Source organism: Macrobrachium rosenbergii, chromosome 10, assembly GCF_040412425.1.
Source record: "Macrobrachium rosenbergii isolate ZJJX-2024 chromosome 10, ASM4041242v1, whole genome shotgun sequence".
NCBI lineage: Eukaryota > Metazoa > Arthropoda > Malacostraca > Decapoda > Palaemonidae > Macrobrachium > Macrobrachium rosenbergii.
This window is the reverse complement of record NC_089750.1, coordinates 75772207-75791505: the sequence shown is the minus strand read 5'-3', so window position 1 is coordinate 75791505 and position 19299 is coordinate 75772207.

The window sequence follows — 19299 nt, the reverse complement described above, 5'->3', positions numbered from 1 at the left end:
ACATATTCCCTGTAACATATATATCTCCAGTGAGAAACAGCGTATGGCCCTGCGTTCTGTCGACTCTTGTCGAAAATTTGGCGAATACGTCGAATGTAGACACATCTCGACTGTCATTTTCCTTTAAGCACTTGGTAGCAATTATATGTATATATATTCTTCCTATATGCTATCGAATTGTCGAAAATTTTGCTCTTGACACGAGTAGAAAGTCGAGTTTCGACATGTCGATCGTCGTTTTCATTGCAGGAGGAAATTGAGAGCAGTTTTATATCTCCAGTTAGTCTTTCTTATATGCTGTCGACGCTTGTCGAAAATTTGAACTTGACATGAGTAGATGTCGAGTTTCGACATGTCGATTGTCGATTTCTTTGCAGGAAAGAATTAATTACTTGAGAGCAATTATATATCTATTGTGTATCTCAAGAAGCCCTTAAATGCTGTCGACTTGTCGAAAATTTGATCTTACCACGAGTAGACGTCGAATATCGACGTGTCGATTGTCATTTTCCTTGGAGAAAGCAATTAAATATACTTGAGAGCAATTATATATCTATTACATATCTCCAACAAGCCCTTAAATGCTGTCGACTTGTCGAAAATTTGCTCTTACCACGAGTAGACGTCGAATATCGACAAGTCGACTGTCATTTACCACGCAGGAAACATTAAAGTACTCAAGTACGTAAGTCCATAAGTACCTCGTTCCTGGCCACATCCTAAACTCCATCCTGACTATCAAGACGAAAGTCTGAACTTGGTCCGAGTTGTTTTGAAGTTACTCCAGTCTATCCTTTAACTTGGGGTGTACCCCTGCCCATCAGTTATGCCAACTTACACGTAACTTGGGCACTGAGGTATGTTCTTTTTAAGTGACCCAGACGTTTAGCCTTGTTTATGCAGTAAAGTCTAGAAGTCTTGATTCCTCAGACGATAAAGATTTTCTAGTAATCATTCACAGTCATCCACGGATTGAATATAAAAAAAAAAAACTTAGGTCAAAGGTCAAAGGTCAATCAAGCAAGCGCTTTAACCTATGATGAGGTCACTCAGTGCTGAAAGAGATATTAAGAGTAAACAAGAAACTTCGGCGCAATCGAATTTTCCGTACAGCCGCTACAGCGTATTATAATCAAGGCCACCGAAAACAGATCTATCTTTTGGTGATCTTGGTATAATGTGTATGAGCCGTGGCCCATGAAACTTTAACCACGGCCTAGTGGTGGCCTGTCCTATAGCATTGCCAGAAGCACGATTATGGCTAACTTTAACCTTAAATAAAATAAAAAGCACTGAGGATATCGGGCTGCAATTTGGTATGTTTGACGACTGGAGGGTGGATGATTAACATACCAATTTGCAGGCCTCTAGCCTCAGTAGTTTTTAAGATCTGAGGGCGGACAGACAAAGCCGGCACAATTGTTTTCTTTTACAGAAAACTAAAAGGTTTATTTAAATGTGCAACTGGAGGAAAACCCTTTTCCAACTGCACTGTGAATCAGTTGTTAGCAGAGGGTCGAGGAGAGAGAATATGAACGGAGATATAGTCAAAAGAGCCTTAAGTATAGTGCTGACAGTGCACCGTGTCGGGCTCCACTGCATAATGAAGTACCTGTCTGTTTGTCAGTCTTAACATAGATCCGGCAAAGTTACGTCGAGAGAGAGAGACGTGACTACGGATTCCAGAGCAATTTGAGAAATAATGAATGAGAAGGTCTTGTACATTGCTCCCACTCAGCCAGTCTCTGTGCCTAGGTAACGCAGTAGTTAAATTCGATTCAAGGGATTATCTTTTCCAAAAAATAATAATAGGAAAAATACCTTCTTTGATACAGGTTTTGTTAAACAAAATGCCAGTTTCAACAGCATTTATTTTATATAGTAACGCTCTATTCGTCTTATCAGTTGATAAGACGAATTGAGCGTTTACTGTATAAAATAAATGCTGTTGAAGCTGCCATTTTGTTTAACAAAACCTGTAATAATAATAATAATAATAATAATAATAATAATAATAATAATAATAATAATAATAATAATAATAATAATAATAAAGAAAAGACCTTCTTTAATACAGGTTTTGTTAAACAAAATGGCAGTTTCAACAGCATTTATTTTATATAGTAATTTACACATCACTAAACCACCGGATATGAATATCGGTCAATTGCTTGCAACCATTCCAGCGCAAGAAAAGCAATTGATAAGACGAATTGAGCGCTTACTATATAAAATAAATGCTGTTGGAACTGCCATTTTGTTTAACAAAACCTGTAATAATAATAATAATAATAATAATAATAATAATAATAATAATAATAGTAATAATAATAATAATAATAATAATAATAATAATAATAATAATAATAATTATAATAATAATAATAGTAGACCCTCTTTCAAACATGTCTTGTTAAAGAGAATGGCAGCATCAGTGGAGTTGATTTTATATACAGTCTTTTCAATTCCTCTCTTTGCATTTTCTTCTCTTCATTAGCAAATATCAGCCATGATGAGGAGAAAATAAATAAGAGGAATTGAAAAGACCGTATATAAAATCAATTCCACTAATGCTGCCATTCTCTTTAATAATAATAATAATAATAATAATAATAATAATAATAATAATAATAATAATAATAATAATAATAATAATAATAATAATAATAATAATGGAGAAACAAATCCACAGTTATGTATGGGTACAAATATATAAAAAAAAAAATAGATCTCTCCAAAGAGCTTTCGGGAATGTTCTGTTGAAAACGGGAATCGAACTGATTCCCAAAGGCTCTCTGTACAGATTTATTTTTTAATATATTTGTACCCATACATAACTGTGGATTTGTTTCTCCAGTAGTAGACTCCTGCTACTGTGAGTATTTGTATATAATAATAATAATAATAATAATAATAATGATAATAATAATAATAATAATAATAATAATAATAATAATAATAATAATAATAATAATAATAATAATAATAATAATAATAATAATCCACAATTATATAGTGAACCATATTACTATGCAAAATACGTAGTAATATAGTTTACTATATAATTGTGGATTTCTGTTACATAGATTGTTTTTCACGAGATTGTGAATTTCTTAGCAATAATAATAATAATAATAATAATAATAATAATAATAATAATAATAAGTTAGACATAGGAAAAATCCATTTCTGCTAACTTTTCCTACAAAAATGGGCTTGTGAAGTGTGAACAGCTTTTCATTATCATGAACTGAGATCTCTCGGAAACACACACACAATTCATTTAACAATGCATGAGGAGAAAGTTACCCAAATTAGACTTCGGATTGCAGGTATTAAATAGGCGTTGTGTCCCGTCCAGGTGTTTCTGTAATTTGCGTGCATGCATCGCGTGCAAAGAACGCTTGAGAAAATAATATAACCATCTTATTAGTTATTATAACATAGCAACGGTTTGAAGACGGTTGTTATTTTCAATTGTATTTTATAAAATATTTTCTTCTGCGCATTTGTCGTTATAGAATTAAGGTATAAATCATTTGCAAATTGCATTTCTGTGCGTTTTGCAACTGGCAGAGAAAAAAGGCTTCATTAAACTACGACACAGTTTGTATCGTTAAATTTATTTTGTTTGTTGTAACTGCGGAATTATATGAACTATCTGATTATTCCCTGTCTTAGTTACAAAGTATATTTGTAAATTACAAGTCTTCGTGTTTCTTGACACTGCAGATTTTACTACGTACGTAATTACTAAATAGATCATTGTTTCACAGAATCCACATTTTAAGCGTCTGACGTTTTTCCGAAGCTTGGAGACGTTTTTAACGGGAGGATATTTCCCAGAAACGTTTTCTAAAGAAGGAGAGTCCTTAGAAACGTTTTTTATAAAGAGGAGAACCCATGAAAACGTTTCCAAAAGGAGGAGAGTCCCTGGAAACGTTTCCAAACGGAAGAGGGTCCCTGGAAACGTTTCTGAAATGAAGAGAGTCCCTGGAAACGTTTCCAAAAGGAGGAGATTCCCTTGGAAACGTTTCCAAAAGAGGAAGTCCTAAGAAACGTTTCCAAAAGAGGGGGTCCCAAGAAACGTTTTCAAAACAGGGATTCCCGGAAACATTTCCAAAAGCAGTAGAGTCCCTGGAAACGTCTCCAAAAGGAGAGTCCCTGGAAACGTCTCCAAAGGGAGGAGAGTCCCTGGAAACCTTTTCAAAAAGGAGGAGAGTTCCCGGAGACGTTTCCGAAAGGAGGAGAGTCCCTGGAAACGTTTCCAAAAGGAGGAGAGTCCCTGGAAACTTTTCCAAAAGGAGGAGAGTCCCTGGAAACGTTTCCAAAAGGAGGAGAGTTCCTGGAAACGTTTCCAAAAGGAGGAGAGTCCCTGGAAACGTTTCCAAAAGGAGGAGAGTCCCTGGAAACGTTTCCAAAAGGAGGAGAGTCCCTGGAAACGTTTCCAAAAGGAGGAGAGTCCCTGGAAACGTTTCCAAAAGGAGGAGAGTCCCTGGAAACGTTTCCAAAGGAGGAGAGTCCCTGGAAACGTTTCCAAAAGGAGGAGAGTCCCTGGAAACGTTTCCAAAAGGAGGAGAGTCCCTGGAAACGTTTCCAAAAGGAGGAGAGTTCCTGGAAACGTTTCCAAAAGGAGGAGAGTCCCTGGAAACGTTTCCAAAAGGAGGAGAGTTCCCGGAGACGTTTCCGAAAGGAGGAGAGTTCCTGGAAACGTTTCCAAAAGGAGGAGAGTCCCTGGAAACGTTTCCAAAAGGAGGAGAGTCCCTGGAAACGTTTCCAAAAGGAGGAGAGTCCCTGGAAACGTTTCCAAAAGGAGGAGAGTCCCTGGAAACGTTTCCAAAAGGAGGAGAGTCCCTGGAAACGTTTCCAAAAGGAGGAGAGTCCCTGGAAACGTTTCCAAAAGGAGGAGAGTCCCTGGAAACGTTTCCAAAAGGAGGAGAGTCCCCTGGAAACGTTTCCAAAAGGAGGAGAGTCCCTGGAAACGTTTCCAAAAGAGGAGAGTTCCTGGAAACGTTTCCAAACGTTTCCAAAAGGAGGAGAGTCCCTGGAAACGTTTCCAAAAGGAGGAGAGTCCCTGGAAACGTTTCCAAAAGGAGGAGAGACCCTGGAGACGTTTCCAAAAGGAGGAGAGTCCCTGGAAACATTTCCAAAAGGAGGAGAGTCCCTGGAAACGTTTCCAAAAGGAGGAGAGTCCCTGGAAACGTTTCAAAAGGAGGAGAGTCCCTGGAAACGTTTCAAAAGGAGGAGAGTCCCTGGAAACGTTTCCAAAGGAGGAGAGTCCTGAAACGTTTCCAAAAGGAGGAGAGTCCTGGAAACGTTTCCAAAAGGAGGAGAGTCCCTGGAAACGTTTCCAAAAGGAGGAGAGTCCTGGAAACGTTTCCAAAAGTCCTGGAAACGTTTCCAAAAAGGAGAGTCCCTGGAAACGTTTCCAAAGGAGGAGAGTCCCTGGAAACGTTTCCAAAAGGAGGAGAGTCCTGGAAACATTTCCAAAAGGAGGGAGAAACGTTTCCAAAAGGAGGAGAGTTCCTGGAAACGTTTCCAAAAGGAGGAGAGAGTCCTGGAAACATTTCCAAAAGGAGGAGAGTCCCTGGAAACGTTTCCAAAAAGAGGAGAGTCCTGGAAACGTTTCCAAAAGGAGGAGAGTCCCTGGAAACGTTTCCAAAAGGAGGAGAGTTCCTGGAAACGTTTCCAAAAGGAGGAGAGTCCCTGGAAACGTTTCCAAAAGGAGGAGAGTCCCTGGAAACGTTTCCAAAAGGAGGAGAGTCCCTGGAAACGTTTCCAAAAGGAGGAGAGTCCCTGGAAACGTTTCCAAAAGGAAGAGAGTCCCTGAAACGTTTCCAAAAGGAGGAGAGTCCCTGGAAACGTTTCCAAAAGGAGGAGAGTCCCTGGAAACGTTTCCAAAAGGAGGAGAGTCCCTGGAAACGTTTCCAAAAGGAGGAGAGACCCTGGAAACGTTTCCAAAAAGAAGGATTCCCTGGAAGCATTTCCAAAAGGAGGAGAGTCCCTGGAAACATTTCCAAAAGAGGGATTCCCTGGAAACATTTCCAAAAGGAGGAGAGTCCCTGGAAACATTTCCAAAAGAGGGATTCCCTGGAAACATTTCCAACAGGAGGAGAGTCCCTGGAAACGTTTCCAAAGGAGAGATTCACTGGAAACATTTCCAAAAGGAGGAGAGTCCCTGAAACGTTTCCAAAAGCAGTAGGGTCCCCAGAAACGTTTTTGAAAGGAGTAGACCAAAAGGAGGAGAGTCCCTGGAAATGTTTCCAAGAGGAGGAGAGTCCCTGGAAACATTTCCAAAGGAGGGATTCCCTGGAAACGTTTCCAAAAGAGGGGTTCCTTGGAAACATTTCCAAAAGGAGGAGAGTCCCTGGAAACATTTCCAAAAGCAGGAGGGTCCCCAGAAACGTTTTTGAAAGGAGTAGACCAAAAGGAGGAGAGTCCCTGGAAACGTTTCCAAGAGGAGGAGAGTCCCTGGAAACGTTTCCAAAAGGAGGAGAGTCCCTGGAAAACGTTTCCAAAACAAGACGTTTCCCGTTTGACCTTCCTTGCTTGTCATTTTCTGCACCTCTCCCACAGTCCAACCCATAATTACCTTATCCGGGTATGCTCTCCACCCTTTAATTAATCATCTTTTCTTTCTTTTTCCGCATTTTCCTCATCTTTCTTCACTCCTTCCCCCCCCCTTTTCATCCGGCTCAAACTGTACGTCTTTTTCTATGACGTCGGAATAAGAGGGGAAGAATTCCCTTTCCATTCACAGCAAAGTGGACCCCATTTTTTGTGACACCGGAATAAGAGAGATGGAGAAATAAAAGAGGTTTGAAAAGGGATAAATGTGGGCGTTTAAGGATGCCTCCTCCTCGTCCTTTTCCTCCTCCTCCTCCTCCTCGTCCTTTTCCTCCTCCTCCTCCTCCTCCTCCTCCTCCTCCTCCTCCTCCTCCTCCTCCTCCTCCTCCTCCTCCTCCTCCTCCTTTTTCCTCCTCCTCTCTTTCCTCTCCTCCTCCTCCTCCTCTTCCTCCTCCTATTCTTCCTACTCTACCTCCTTCTCCTCCTCCTCCTCCTATTCTTCCTCCTCTACCTCCTCCTCCTCCTTTTCTTCATCCTCCTCCTTTCCCTCCTCCTCCTCTTTTTCCTCCTCCTCCTCGTCCTCCTCCTCCCCCTCCTTCTTTCCTTCCTCCTCCTCCTCCTCCTCCTCCTCCTCCTCCTCCTCCTCCTCCTCCTCCTCCTCCTCCTCCTCCTCCATTTACTCCTCCTCCTCCTCCTCATTTCCTCCTCCTCCCCTCTCCTCCCCTCCCTGCCTCCTCCCCCTCATCCTTTCCCTCCTCCCCCTCCCCCTCCCCCCCCTCCTCCTCCTCCTCCTGCAGCAGCTTATCTGAATATGGGATGTGGCAGGGTGGGTGTGGACACCAAAGAGGCAGGTTTCGGGCGATGCGATATTTCAGACAGGGATGGTCGCCTCTATGGTCTGATGAGGGGAGAGGAAACGGTAGTTTGTTTTGTTTTGCGTTTTTTAATGTTAAAAGAAGTAAAAATGTTGTTTGTTCGTATTTATTTTAATTTTGTTTAATTTTTAAAATTTTTCAGTTTTTCGTTTTTGTGTGGATGTGGGTTCTCTGGTACAAATATATATATATATATATATATATATATATATATATATATATATATATATATATATATATATATATATATATATATATATATATATATATATATATATATATATATATATATATATATATATATATATATATATATATATATATATATATATATATATGTGTGTGTGTGTACCTGAGAACCCACATCCAGACAAGAACGGCAACCTAAAAATTCAAAAATTAAAAATTAAAACAAAAATAAACAATTTTACTTATTTTAGCATTAAAAAAGTATTTTTGTGTATTTATTTATTTTTCACTCTCTTTTATTCACAATATGTTAAAACTGAAAATTTTTATAAAAAGTTATATAAAAATGAGTAAGAAAGTGAATGAGAGAGAGAGAGAGAGAGAGAGAAGAGAGAGAGAGAGAGAGAGAGAGAGATACTCATAGAAAATACGAAATACATCCATATTGTATTTTGTTATATTATGGTAATTGGTGGGTGCTGTCACCAACTGTAAGATATTGACGCAATTGTCAATAAGTCTATGGTTGCTACATTAACTGTCAACACTGGAAATATAACAGAATATATTATAAATATATATATATATAGGCCTATATACACATACATATATTTGTACTGAAGTAATACCGGTATTACTCAACTGGGATATATAGTATATAGGAATACATTTTCCCTTCTTTGGCAGCTGTGAATTTCTGCGTAGAAGCTTAGCTCCGATTTCCATTAGTGTCATAGTGATTTTAAATTAATTTCCCCATGAATTTTGTATAATTATTATAGATGAATTCAATTTATAGAGCTAATGTCGTTAATACTGTGATTAGCAACTTACGTCGTGGCTAGTACTCATCAAGGACATACTGCCTTAAAATGGAAGACCAGTATCTGCAAAAAATTTTCGAAATTGAGATATGCCACCTATTGGGCTCGTAAAACACTAGTGCACAATTTACTGCAGCTTCAGAATGATTCTTCAATGCTTTTCACGAGTATTTAGGGGGTCCCGCTTGCAGTGTCTGCAAAATCAGCAGTAAGGCAAGGGGAGACTGCAGTATCTACCATTTTCAGAATGATTCTTCAACGCTTTCCACGAGTGTTTAGGGGGTCCCGTTTGCAGTGTCTGCAAAATCAGCAGTAAGGCAAGGGGAGACTGCAGTATCTACCATTTTCAGAATGATTCTTCAACGCTTTCCACGAGTGTTTAGGGGGTCCAGTTTGCAGTATCTGCAAAATCAGCAGTAAGGCAAGGGAAAACTGCAGTATCTACCATTTTCAGAATGATTCTTCAGTGCTTTCCACGAGTGGTTAGGGGGGTTCCATTTGTATTGCAGTATCTGCAAAATCAGTAGTAAGGCAAGGGAGTATCTACCATTATTCTTAGTTTTGTATTTTTGCAGACACTGCAGTCTTCCATTTAAGGGCAGTGATTGTGAACCTACTACGTGTGTAGGCTTCGTTTCTGGTCAGTGAAATCTGTTTTCATAGAGTAAACGTGACTAAACTACAATGCTAACTCAATCTGCATACACTACACACCCACAATCAGGTCTCCATTGCCTGTTTACCGACCCAACCGTGGCAAAACAACAAGATAATCGCTCGATTATAATCCGTTGTTTCTCCAAGGAAGGCCACGCTTTGTGAAGCAGCCGTTACTACAGTCTCTCTCTCTCTCTCTCTCTCTCTCTCTCTCTCTCTCTCTCTCTCTCTCGAGTTCATATTGGATCTGTCAAGCATGCAATTAAAATATCGTCTCTTTTTTTAAATGGCAGGCCTTTTAAATATAGACCCAATTGAAATATCGTCTTTTTTAGCTTTTAGAAAAGAAAACTATTATGCCGGCTTTGTTTGTGCGTCCGCACTTAAGTCTGTCAGCACTTTTTCTGTCCGCCCTCAGATCTTAAAAACTACTGAGGCTAGAGGGCTGCAAATCGGTATGTTGATCATCCACCCTCCAATCATCAAACATACCAAATTGCAGCCCTCTAGCCTCCTCAGTGGTTTTTATTTTTTTCATTTTATTTAAGGTTAAAGCTAGCCATAATCGCGCTTCTGGCAACGTTATAGGCCAGGCCACCACCGGTTCTTGGTTAAAGTTTCATGGGTCGCGGCTCATGCAGCAATATACCAAGACTACCGAAAGATAGGTCTATTTTCGGTGGCCTTGATTGTACGCTGTAGCGGCTGTACAGAAAACTCGATTGCGCCGAAGACACTTCGGCGCATTTTTTTTTTATTTTAAATTCCAGCCCTTTTAAATTAATCATACAATTAAAATACCGTATTTTTTTTTTTTTTTTTTGTAAATGCCAGCCCTTTTAAACCAAACAACTAAAATGTCATTTTTTAAATATGGCAGTCACGCTTTGCAATACACGGCCGCCCCAATGATTTTTGGACTTATTTTGCCTGAGAGATAAGCCTACAATTCCCGTAATATTTTTTTAACATTGGCGCTCAAACGGTTCATTGTTCGGTAATGGATTAACTCAAAATGGAGGGGGCTTGGAAAATCACCTATGGCGGTAATTGGGTCAATATTTTGGCTGTACTCTGTGTGAAGGGGTATATATATATATATATATATATATATATATATATATATATATATATATATATATATATATATATATATATATATATAGAGTATATATATATATATATATATATATATATATATATATATATATATATATATATATATATAGATATATAGAGAGAGAGAGAGAGAGAGAGAGAGAGAGAGAGAGAGAGCCCGTGTGTGTGTGTGTGTGAGACTTTGGAATGAAGAAATTGGTTGACGTATTCAACAAGGCTTTGGAAAAATAAAGCCCTGATAGTACGTATTATATTGCTATATACAGGAAGCTTTCGCCAACTCGATCAGTCGTCTCTTCAGCCTGAATAAAAACTTTGTTCAGACTGAAGAGGCCAACTGATCAAGTTGGCGAAAGCTTCCTGTATATAACAATATACTACATACATACAACTGCAGACTCAATTTTCCCATTTAAGATCACGAGAAAGTAGTGATATCAAATAAAGAAGGGCTTTTTTTTTTTTTTTTTTTTGTAGGTGGGGAAGGATGGTTCAAAATTTCGTTTACAGTATGGGCTATTGTCTTTTTTTTTTTTGGGGGTTACTGTTCAAAATTACGTATGTAGCACTGGCTATTGTCTTTTTATTGGGGGTGGGGTGGGAAATGGTTCAAAATTTCCTATAAAACATGGGCTGTTGCTTTTTTTTTGAGGGGGGAACGGTTCAGAATTTCCTATTTAGCATGGGCTATTGTCTTTTTTTTTTTTGAGGGGAGGGGGAATGGTTCAAAATCTGATATATAATATGGGCTACTGATTTTTTGTGGGGGGGGGGAAGGTTCAAAATCTCGCAAAGGGCTGTTGTCTTTTTTTGGGGGTGTTCAAAATTTCGTATACAGCATGGGTTATTGTCTGTTTTGGGGGTTAGGGTTACTGTTCAAAATTTCGTATGTAGCATTGGCTATTGTCTCTTTTTTTTTTTTTTTGGGGGACGGTTCAAAATTTCTTATGTAACATGGGCTGATAATTCGTGTTCTTTTCACAAATTTCAAAGACTGTTCTTCTAGAAAATAAAAAAAAAAAAATAAAAGAACATACAGGAAACAGTTGTATTTTTATATTTTACTTACATTTTTATGTATTTATTGATTTGGTAATTTATCTGTTTTTCTAATAACTGATCTCCTCTTTCTGTATTTCGAATGAACACCATAATATTCTCTGGAAGCTTGAATTTCAGGGCAATGGCCCCTTTGGTGGACATGTTCTATATGAATAGGGTTCATCTTCTGAGTAATAATAATAATAATAATAATAATAATAATAATAATAATAATAATAATAATAATAATTATTATATTATTATTATTATTATTATTATTATTATTATTATTATTATTATTATTATTATTATTATCTGTGGAAGCTTGAATTTTAAGTCAATGGCTCCTTTGGTGGGCTTATTCCATATGAAGGGCTCATCTTCTAAATAATAATAATAATAATAATAATAATAATAATAATAATAATAATAATAATAATAATAATAATCTTTGGAAGCTTGAATTTCAAGTCAGTGGCCCCTTTGGTGGGCTTGTTCCCTATGAATAGGGCTCATCTTCTGAATGATAATAATAATAATAATAATAATAATAATAATAATAATAATAATAATAATAATAATAATAATAATAATAATTCTGTAGTCTCAAAAAAATCTTTCTCGAATTTTGTAGATGACAGGGACGCCACCTCCAGCCTACCGTTTTGTCACACCGTCCCCTAAGAACTTTTTATCTAAAACAAATATATAAAAATAAAGAGAGTTGTTGCCCCACTTATAGCAATAACAAACCTATAAAAGTGATGATTCCGAGTTAGGGGAAACTTTCTGAGGAGTTACGAGGAAGCCGCTGGTCCCTATTTTTTATATGTGCAGATGGAGAGTTTTTTTTTTTTTTTTTGTGTGGGTCAGGGGAATGTTTCAAAGGAACTTTTGCTTGCTTAGTACTTATACTTATAAACTTATAAAGTCTCATTAAAACTTATAACTTATTTAGAGGGGCATAAGGTAGTCTCTCTCTCTCTCTCTTTCTGTTACATTAAAACTCATATAGAGAGGCACGAAGTATTCTCTCTCTCTCTCTCTCTCTCTCTCTCTCTCTCTCTCTCTCTCTCTCTCTCTCTCTCTCTCTCTCTCTCTCTCTCTCCCCTCATCGACATCTGGAGAGTTCTTATGCAACTCCAGTAATAAAAAACAGGTGTACAAATGATCAAGAATAGTTACACAAATACTCTCTCTCTCTCTCTCTCTCTCTCTCTTCTCTCTCTCTCTTTCTCTCTCTCTCTCTCTTACTTAAGGGGCAATAATAAGAAAAGTATATGTGTACAAATGTACAAGAATAGTTCACACAAATATTCTCTCTCTCTCTCTCTCTCTCTCTCTCTCTCTCTCTCTCTCTCTCTCTCTCTCTCCTTTCATCGACATCTGGAGAGTTCCTATGCAACTTCAATAATAAGAAAAGTACACAGGTGTACAAATATCCAAGAATATTACACACCCGTACACATACACAGATATGACTTAATTGATATTTATTTCAAGAATTGCAACAGACAATTTATGGTCTTTGGAATCAATACTATAGTTTAGTCATGAAAAATATTTAAGGAATAAATAAACATAGATAAATAATAACGCTAAACCCTGAGAATACGTGAAGTGCCTTCCCTGATAACCAAAAAAAGGAAATAAAACACTGAATTTTAAATAGAATATACAAATTCGGAAAGAATAAATAAGCATAATTAAATACAAATGTTAAACATTAAGGGTGCGTGAGGTATATACTTTCTCTGGTTGGCAAAAAAAAGAAAAACTGAATTAAATAGATTATGTAATCTATAAAAAAAAGAAATAAAACACTGAATTAAATATATGTAATCTGTAAAAAAAAAACTAAGAAAAAGTACTGAATTAAATAGGACATGTAATCTATAAACAAATGAAAAAGTACTGAATTAAATATAATATGTAATCTGTAAAGAAAGGGAAAAAGTACAGAATTAAATAGAATATGTAATCTGTAAAAAAAAATAAGAAAAAAGTACGGAAATAAATGTAATGTGTAATCCGTAAAAAAAGAAAAAAGTACAGAATTAAATAGAATATGTAATCTGTAAAAAAAATAATAAGAAAAAAGCACAGCATTAAATAGAATATACAAATTCCCGCAAGGAATTAGATCCGATGCGTTCAGACTGGGTGGAGTGTCTGCAAGCAATATCGAGATGGCCAGCGACACAGACTCAGAATTAAACGGAACGCCCCCCCCATCGCCTAGTATTTCTTCAGGGCGATTACATTCAGACTCTCTCTCTCTCTCTCTCTCTCTCTCTCTCTCTCTCTCTCTCTCTCTCTCTCTCTCTCTCCACTTGCGCCCAGTTTTTCGAAGCAAGCGACCAGTCCTCATTAGCGTCCGCGAAAGTTTGTTTTCGCACGCTGACTTTGAAGTTGCCGCTCGTTGCTACCTCTGGTCGATACCTGTGGTCGGTTACCTCTGGTCGGTACCTCTGGTCGCTACCTCTGGTCACTACTACCTTTGGTTGCTGCCTCTGGTCACTACTGCCTTTGGTCGCTACCTGTGGTCGCTACATGTAGTCATTACCTCTGGTCATTACTGCCTTTGGTCGCTACCTGTGGTCGCTACATCTAGTCTTTACCTCTGGTCACTAGTGCCTTTAGTCGCTACCTCTGATCACTGTTTCTGGTCGCTACCTTTGGTCGCTGTGTCTGATCTCTACCTCTGGTCGCTACCTTTGGTCACTACTGCCTTTGGTTGCTACCTCTGGCCGCTACCTTTGGGCACTGCTTCCTTTGGTTGCTACCTCTGGTCGCTGCCTCTTGTCACTGCCTCTGGGCACTACATCTGGTCGCAACATTTGGTCACTGCATCAGGTCACTACCTCTGGTCGCTACATCTGGTCTCAACATTTGGTCACTACAACAGGTCACTAACTCTGGTCGTTACATCTGGTCGCTACTTTTAATCACTACCTCTGATTACTACTGGCCATTTCTGCCTTCGGTCGCTACCTCTGGTCACTACCCCTCGTCACTTCTGCCTTTGGTCGCTACCTCTGGTCACTGCCTCTGGTCGCTACATATGGTCACTACTTCTGGTCGCTACTTCTGGTCTCTACCTCTGGTCACTACCTCTGATCGCTACCTCTGGTCACTACTGGTCATTTCTGCTTTCGGTCGCTACCTCTGGTCACTAATGGTCATTTCTGCCTTCAGTCGCTACCTCTGGTCGCTACCTCTGGTCACTTCTGCCTTTGGTCGCTATCTCTGGTCACTGCCTCTGGTCGCTGTGTCTGGTCGCTACATATGGTCACTACTTCTGGTCGCTACATCTGGTCGCTACCTATCACTACCTCTGGTCGCTACACCTCTGAGGTCTCCCAGTAGTCCCTCGAACTCTTCACGGGGAAATACTGTCTATAAAGTTTGGTTTCCAGAATGTCCAGTGGCGATGTTTTAAGGCGAGACAAGAAAAAACGCCCACGTCCGGTCTTGTTTTATTAAATTCGGCGTTTGCTAAAGGGAGGTGAGCCGGGGGGGAGGGAGGGCGGTATGGTATTGGAGATTTTGGGATTTTGCGTGTGTTTTTTTTTTTTACACGTTTTTGGGAAATCATATTTTTTTAATATGTTAAGTTTGTTTGAATGCAACTGGGAAGTTAGTTTTTTATTTTTTTTTTATTTGCAGGATGGGAACAAGCGATTTCGAATGATTACTTATGTTAATTGATGTGGTTTTTTTCGATAATGTTAAGCAAGTTTGAACGCAACTGGGAAGCTAGTTTTTTAGTTTTCTGTAAAAGAAAACTTTTTTGCCGGCTTTGTCTGTCCGTCCGCACTTTTTCTGTCCGCCCTCAGATCTTAACAACTACTCAGGAGGCTAGAGGGCTGCCATTTGGTACGTTTGATGACTGGAGGGTGGATGATCAACATACCAATTCGCAGCCCTCTAGCCTCAGTAGTTTTTAAGATCTGAGGACGGACAGAAAAAAAGTGCGGACAGAATAAAGCGCGGACGGGCTGACACAGCCGGCACAATAGTTTTCTTTTACAGAAAACTAAAATCAGTGTTACTCTGTATACCTGAAACGGCTGGGTCGAGTCATCATCAATCATGAACACAATCACCTGTGTCAGGTAAGCCCGATTTAACGATGGTGGGCTTAGCACAAACTTTTCCAGCACCTATCCACTGCATTAGAGAGACCCATTTAAAATTGAAAGCGTAAAGCTTTCGGCGATGAATGATGAATAATTTGAAAGGCTGTTGATGAATGATTAAGAGTGTGATAGTGGAATAGTCATTCTTTTTTTTTTTTGACGTTTGGTTGGTAATTCGATACTCGAGTTGAATGAGGTCGTTATGTTAGCGTGATTAGGTTTAGTATTGTTTGTGCATTGCATTGTTGGCGGTAATAGTGAGCTTTAGAATCGATATTGGTTGTCGTGCAAAATAAACGTGAAATCTAGCAATGTCACTGAAAAAAATTACTTCTTTTTGTTATCAAGGTTTATTGAATTTTATTTCACGGAAAAGGTTAATTTAAGACACAGTGAAAATTTAACCTTACCAAGAAAAAAACAAGTCTGACAGCGCGGAAATTTTACTTCGGCAAAAACGTGTTTCACAGCGCGAAAATTCAACATCGCCAAAAAAAAAAATGGTCGGCAGCGCGAAAATTTCACCTCGCAAAAAAAAAAAAAAATCTGACAGCATGAAAATTTAACCCCCCCAAAGAAAAATCTGACAGCGTGAAATTTTAAACTCGCCAAAAAAAATCTGGCAGCGCGAAAATTTAACTTCGCCAAAAAAACAATATTTGACAGTGCAAAAATTTAACCTCGCCAAAAAAATAAAATTCAATATTGCAAAAATTGTCTTGCAAGAAGAAGTCTGGTTCCTTCCATCTTTACTCAGGAAATTCTCATAAATGTCAGGAGATGCTTAGAAGCTACAAGGGAAAGCATTGAATTATTATTTTATATAAATAAATGTTGGTGTCCACTTGGCTGACCAGAGCAGTCTCTCATTCCAGGGACTGGGATTAATTAGCGAAGAACTGAACAGGCTCTGGTAAATGTTAGCAAGCACTCGCTTTTAACGTAAACTTTTGAAGAGAAAGACTGTTCTGGAAAAGTATAAATTTATGTATGTGTATATATATATGAATATATATACAGTATATATATATATATATATATATATATATATATACAAAATCCACGAAGGAAAGAGAAACAATGGAACACTGCAAGGCCTTTCGACTTCTTGTCCTTTACTTAGAGCCTGCTACATAAAGGACGAGAAATCGAAAGGCCTTGCAGCACTCCACTGTTTCTCTTCCTTCGTGGATTTCGTCTTTATTTATATATTCATCACGTACCATATTTTCGTGATTCAGTTGTACATATATATGTATATAAATGTACATACACATATGTATATATATATATACATACATACATATATATACATTTCCCCCTCGAGATTAATTGTTGAAAACGAATACATTCGCACATTCCAACACAAAATAAAAAGAGAAAACTCACAGAACATATTCCTAAACCCATCTGGCCAGAAACAGGCATGTTCAATCCCATTTTTTGTTATTCCTTCCGTGTCCACCGTATTTTGTTGCTTCGGAAACCTGATTTCATCTTATTCGCTGTTCGCTTCCGTTTGTCCGCTTGTTAATCGTGTTGTTAGAGAATGACGTATTGACTCTATAGTTAATTTTATTTTGTGAGTGAAATGGTCCTTTTCGTGTTGATTTTCGTCTTTCAGTTTGAGATTTTCATTTTTCACTATGAGCAAATAGCATATAAAGAGATTCTACAGATATTGGATGAGCCTAGTTAGATTTATTTTGTGAGTAAAATGGTCCCTTGCATTGATTTTCATTTTTCATTTTGTGTTAGTAGCGTATAAAGAGCTTCTACGGACACTGGGTGAGACGGATAAACGAGGGAATAGATAAATAATAGACATATGAGGATGGAGAGATATATTAAGAAATAGGTAATGAAAATAGCTCATTGTAGTTGGCAAAATGGACTCTATAGCTAATTCTGGGCGATGAGACAGAGTTCCTATTTTATGTAAATTTATTTAAATAAGACGTATTTAAATTTATTTAAATTTATTTCGTGTGTAAAAAGCTTACAGAGAGGTTTGTACGGAGATCGGACGAGCCGGATAAACGAGGGAATTGATAAATGATAAACATATAAGCAAATAAGAAAAATAATTAATTGTAGTTGTCAAAAGAGAATATATTTTTTTTAAACAAAGGGTATTAGGTATTTTCGTCATGGTCCAAAAGCATTGCCATCTCAAACAAATTTAACATCTTGCTGCCACAGATTTTGAAGAAGTATGATGAACGTTGTGGAAATAATTCGTAGGGAACGCCAGTGGGAAAAAATATATTGATATGAATCACAGAGAGATATATTACTAAGGTCTCAAAATAAAATCAGCTGTGACTTGTAAAAGACAGGATTTATGGAGAACGTCGAAATCTGTCAGACTTGACAGGATAAATGCAACGGATTTGTCTGTCCTTGACAAAATAGACTCGTGTATCACAGCAGTTTGGCATACTTAAAGTAGAACTGAATAGAAATGAATAAAAAACAATTTGATATACCTGAACCCGTAGAAGCGTAATGCCGTCAGTGCACCTCATGCGGTACACTGTAGGCATTACTTAAGGGTCTTTACAGCGTGCCTTAGGCCCCTAGCTGCAACCCCGTTTGTTCCTATTACTGCACCTCCTTTTATATTCTTTTTTCTTCCTATTTATCAATTGATTCACAGAGCAACTGCGAGGTTTTCCTCCTGTTACACCTTTCAAACCATTTACTCTCACTTTCCCCTTCAGTGTTGAATGACCTCATAGGTCCCAGTGCTTGGCCTTTGGCCTAAATTCTATATTCAATTCAATTCAATATACCTGAGTTGCAGCCAGTTATGTAAACGAGAAGCTAGCTGCCTATACAATAAAATACAAAAATCCCACTAAAAAAATTTTAAATCTCTGTGATAATATAAATAAATTTAAAAACAATAGGAAAGACCTTTGCATAAACATAATACGAAGAGATTCTACAGATATTGGATGAGCCGGATAAACGAGGGAATAGATAATTGATAAACATAAAAGAATGAAAAGACAAAGTGAAACAATTAAAAATGCGCCGAAGATCTATCTTTCAGTGGTCTCGGTATAATGCTGTATGGGCCGCGGTCCATAAAACTTTAATCAAGGCTCGGTGGTGGCCTATCCTACATCGTTGCCAGAAGCATGGTTATGGCTAACTTTAACCTTAAATAAAGTAAAAAGTACTAAGGACAGAGGGCTGCAATTTGGTATGTCTGATGATTGGAGGGTGGATGATCAACATACCAATTTGCAGCCCTCTAGCCTCAGTAGTTTTTAAGATCTGAGGGCGGACAGAAAAAAGTGCGGACGGACGGACGAAGCCAGCACAGTAGTTTTCTTTTGCAGAAAACTAAAAAGCTTCTAAAAAAACTATACAGTAAAATTACAAAACACAAAAAAACTATTATAAATCTGTGTGATAATATACAAAATTAAATATGAGAAAAAATAAAAGAATCTTGACAAGCTTCTCAAATACCATTACCAGCAAAGCTTCAAACGCATTACATTAGAGTGCACGCGAATGGAAACTTCTCCACAATAAAACTGAAAGATGACGATGCCCTTGCAAGCTGCAACATAATACGATTACCAGATGAGCCATGAATGAATGCATAATTGCAAATCAAATTAAGACACCTGTTGCGCGACGCGTCCCAAATCACACTGATATGACTCCCTTTCCAGGATATGCAATCTGTTTTTTATTTTTTATTTATTTTTTTTTTTTTTGTAGCTCCAAGGGGAAAGTACACTTGTGTGGAGACTTAGAAAAATTAGTTATTTTTAGTCGCTTCACTTCTTGATACATTGTTTAATTACCTTTAGGTTAAGGCTTTAGATTTTAATTAAGAAATATTTCCAGTTTTTTGTAGCTCTT